The sequence below is a fragment of the Lolium perenne genome, chromosome 1 (genome assembly GCF_019359855.2).
Source record: "Lolium perenne isolate Kyuss_39 chromosome 1, Kyuss_2.0, whole genome shotgun sequence".
In the NCBI taxonomy this organism is placed as follows: Eukaryota; Viridiplantae; Streptophyta; class Magnoliopsida; order Poales; family Poaceae; genus Lolium; species Lolium perenne.
Window position 1 is genome coordinate 236,718,106 of NC_067244.2, and position 3,479 is coordinate 236,721,584.

General features: G+C 46.9%; 1 long non-coding RNA gene across 5 annotated transcripts; it reads left to right on the forward strand.

The window, feature by feature from the left end:
- Nucleotides 1-815: 815 nt before the first annotated feature.
- On the forward strand, nt 816-3,087 carry LOC127325360 (uncharacterized). Of its 5 annotated transcripts, none has more exons than XR_011750696.1 (6): nt 816-1,524; nt 1,620-1,822; nt 2,029-2,087; nt 2,345-2,477; nt 2,638-2,859; nt 3,034-3,087. It is a non-coding gene; the product is annotated as an uncharacterized lncRNA (long non-coding RNA). The 5 variants fall into 5 exon arrangements; XR_011750697.1 differs by having other exon boundaries at nt 1,620-1,806; XR_011750698.1 differs by having other exon boundaries at nt 819-1,524; nt 1,753-1,822.
- Nucleotides 3,088-3,479: the final 392 nt, after the last annotated feature.

Here is a 3,479-nt window from a genome sequence, read left to right on the forward strand (position 1 = left end):
GTATCGCTGAACTGTAAGTCCAGCGGTTGGGCATGTCATCATGCAAGTTTAAAAGTGAGGCATATAGGAAGGACTACCTGCATGCCACCATCGGTTAGGTGCACATGGGATGGGAGTCAATTAATCCCAACCTTGCTACTCCCTCTGTCCCAGTTCGCAAGGCAAAGTTCCAAAAAATATTTGTCCCAAAATGTCTCACCTCTTAGGCACATTTGCATTTAATGTGGGAGTAAAACTGATTCATTATTGCATGCAAAAGACTCCTCCTTTCGTATCCCACCAATTAAAGGATAGAAAATAAAGTTCTTTTTAATTTCTCAATTAATTGCAGCGCCGATGTTAGCGTTTTTACGTGGAAATTTGGAGCCAATGAGAATTCACCTTGGGCCAAGATATTTGAAAACTTTGCCTTGCGAACTGGGACGGAGGGAGTACTAATACTTAATTATTTCACAAATAACTCTTAACTACAACTCCGCGCCACAGTATTAGAATGTGTGTTAAAAACATAGAATAATTCAGTTAGATATATATACAAATGGATTTGATTACTCCTCAGATGGTGGGGCAGCACTGGCTACTAACTACTGCAACCATTTCTCATTTGATACTCCCAGCAACTAAGGAACCTTGAAACAACATCATTTCTCCTATAAATGTCCCTAGACTACCCGGGCAACCAGAGGGTCTGAGAGGGGCAAAAACATCGTGACCGCTCGTTCACCCTGCGCCAGTAGAATTTCACCTCCGGTTTTACCTCCAACCGTCCGATGTGGTTATTATTTTCTTACCTTCCGCTGCTCGTTCTGAGTCCATGAAGTCTGGGCCCATGCATGTTCGGGGTGGCTTGTCAGAGACAGCGAGCGTCCATGTTTGTGTCGCTGAGAAAAAGAAAGGCCGTGAAAACCTAGCTAATCGAGAGCCTCCTGTCCTCCCCAATCCCGTGCTCCTCTTCCTCCCCAATTCATGCCTCTCTCCTCCGCCGCCTCCTCACCTCACCTCGCCATCCCCGGCCCCTCCGGCGCCGTCCCATCTTCCCCAGCCCCGTACCTCCTCCCCTCCGCCGTCCCCACCTCCTGTCCGGGACCCTCGCACTAGATCGACCGGCAGGAATGACGCTGCAGGATACGCCGGCTGGACGCCGGTGAGATGTCTCCGGCCAGCAGGATGCGCCGGCAGCGGTGCAGCGAGCCACGGCGGGCCTTCGTCTGCGATGCGCTCCATCAGTGGACGGAAAAAAACGTTGGAGGAGAAACGAGGGGCGGCGCTGGGACGGAGGTGGAGGAGCAGCGACGGGCGCCTCTTCGGGTGGCGCTGGGTGAAGTTGGTGGTGGGGGCAGGCCGACCGGTGCCGGTCGCGCTCCCTCAGCCATGGCCTCACTCGTCGTCGTCCTAGTCGCCTCTTCCCCAACCAGAATCGACTGGCAGAGCAAGGAATCGATTGGAAAATGTGGCTGCTGGCATAGAGGCTACGACCGGAGTCCGCCGAAACCAACCTGATACGCTGCGATTTCTCCTCCCAAGGTATGGCAACCATTTCCAAACCCTAGATATGTGAAGCCTCCATTTTGATTCAGATAGTAGGTTTTGGTGTTTGTGTAAATGGAGGATTCGCTTAGATTGGTTGAGGAGAGGAGACAGATCCGTGGCCTATGGCTTTTGTTGGGGAAGATGGAGCACCAAAGCTGCATAATTGGTTGAGGCTTGCTTGTTTGTTTGCGCTCCTCAACTGACTGTTGTTGTGGACGCCAGCATTCCACAGGCACGCTCAAGCAGCGATGCTGATCTTGCTGACTCAATCCGCTGGTGAGGCTAATCCTAGGTCTGATTCTGCTCTTGCAGGTTTATTTCACATGTGTCGCCATGATATCTATTCATGGCGAGGCTAATCCTAGGTTTGAGTTTGGTGTAGCGCAAATCTGTTCTTGACAGTGATTTGTTTAGTTAGTAGACTGCTTAATTGAGATGAACATTTGAATGCTTCTGTCACTTTCTGAAGAGAAAAATGTATTCTTTTCTTAATTGCAGACAGTAAAAGACGGGAACCAAGAATGCTTGTCAAAATGACGTTTCAGAATCGGAGCAAGGTAATACCACGTAATTTATACACACATAAATATATATTGATTTAAAACCTACCCATTTGCACTACATAGCCATTTTGTGTATTGACCAGAAAACACCTCTGGTGTGACTGTTTAATGGATTCAGGTCCAGCTAATATTTCTGGATATAATTTTGTGTTGGGCATTTTTTTTTGCTGTCTGGTGACCTCCATTGCAAGAAATGTCAGAAACCATCAATATTCATTTTGTCTTTAACCGAATCAAGTTCTCATTTGCAGGCCTGTTAGTGCAGACACAAATGAATCTGTGAGTATTGCAGACACGGATGAAACACTCCTTGTTGCTGTCCTCTCACATGTTCACATGTCAAGCCATATGGATGTCAAGGAGAGTGTTTATTCGTTGGAAGAGGTGATACAGTTTTCTTTAGTGTATTTTTAGTTTAGTCATCACTGATATGGAGTACAGTTTGTTTTGTTTTGGACTGCACCTTATAATTTGGCTACTAAATGCGCTATTTACTTCAATTCTCTTCTGAGTTAGCCATAACGATCAGTTCATACTGTTTTAGATGATGATTCACGTCAATGTCGGACAGTTCATTGAGTGGTGGGAAGCTCCCAAATACATCTTTTCCAAACAGTAATTTTCTTTTTTTATCATTGTGAAGGTTGGTTTTACCTATTTCGCTTACATGGTGACCTCCTTGCACTCCAATTTTACTTAGGATTCTCATGCGCTGGTGTGATGTACCTCGGCTCATTGAGCAAAACGGTGAGAAGTTCCCAAAATGGTATGAGTTCAAAGCATGTTCTAGAATAGTTTCTTATCTTGTGTTTTAGCTAATCCGTATTACCAATTAACTACACTTTGAAGTGAAAGATGCTAAACTGGATCTTGCTGCATAATAATTCTGAAGAAAGCAACCTGTACTATTTGTTCAAATTTTTAGGCGTGCTCTTTGCAGGTTCATTGCTGGTCTTCTTTGCTCCGAGGTGTGATCCACATCCCTCTGCTTGATTGCTTGATCAATCTGAGGTGAGGCCTTCGAGCACCTTTTATGTTGGTTGTGATGAGTATAGAAAGTATCGGCCAATAGTTTCATATTCATGCTTCTTTCTTTTCATAATTATGTAAATTCTTGTGCTACTGGTGCGATGCCGCCGCCGGCGCGAGATCCGCGCCCCCGTACCAAGTCACGTCGAGGAAGTCCGCCACCACGCCACTAGGGCTTTGCCCGGCGACGCCCTGGGCGGTGGTGGGAGAGGAGGTTGAGGAAGGTGAGGTTGAGGGAGGGAGGAGCGGTGGCCGCCCAGCGCGGGGCGGTGCCGGCGCGGGAGGAGAGATTAGGGTGCATGATTATATCATTTGAGAAAGAAGATCTGCGGTTAGATATGCTTTTAAGTAGTTTAC